Source organism: Cricetulus griseus, chromosome 3 (genome assembly GCF_003668045.3).
Source record: "Cricetulus griseus strain 17A/GY chromosome 3, alternate assembly CriGri-PICRH-1.0, whole genome shotgun sequence".
In the NCBI taxonomy this organism is placed as follows: Eukaryota; Metazoa; Chordata; class Mammalia; order Rodentia; family Cricetidae; genus Cricetulus; species Cricetulus griseus.
This window is the reverse complement of record NC_048596.1, coordinates 21,401,692-21,402,147: the sequence shown is the minus strand read 5'-3', so window position 1 is coordinate 21,402,147 and position 456 is coordinate 21,401,692.

The following is a 456-nucleotide window of genomic DNA, read 5'->3' as shown; positions in this document are numbered from 1 at the left end:
CTTCCCTCCATCCACTCCTCCTAATCCCCACCACCACCTATTCTCTCCCCCAAATCCATAGCCCCTCTGTTTCCCTTCAGGAAAGAGCAGGCCTCCCAGGGATAGCAATAAAACACAGCATAACAAGATGAGATAAGACTAGGCACAAAACATCATATCAAGGCTGCACAGGGCAACTCATTAAGAGGAAAGGGGTCCCAAGAGTGGGAAAAGAATTACACTTCATTCTCTATGAGCCCTGTGTAGTTGGTTCTGCAAGCCTTGTTCTCCTGGTGGCTTCGACACCACTTCTCTGACAATACTTCCTCTCCATCTTCCTCAGGTTTCCCCAAGCTCTGCTTAAAGTTTAGCTGTGGGACTATGCATCTGCTACCATCAGTAGCTGCAGGAAGGGTCTCTGTTGATGACTGAGCTAGGCAACAATCTATGAGTATCATTAAGAATTGTTTCACTGGC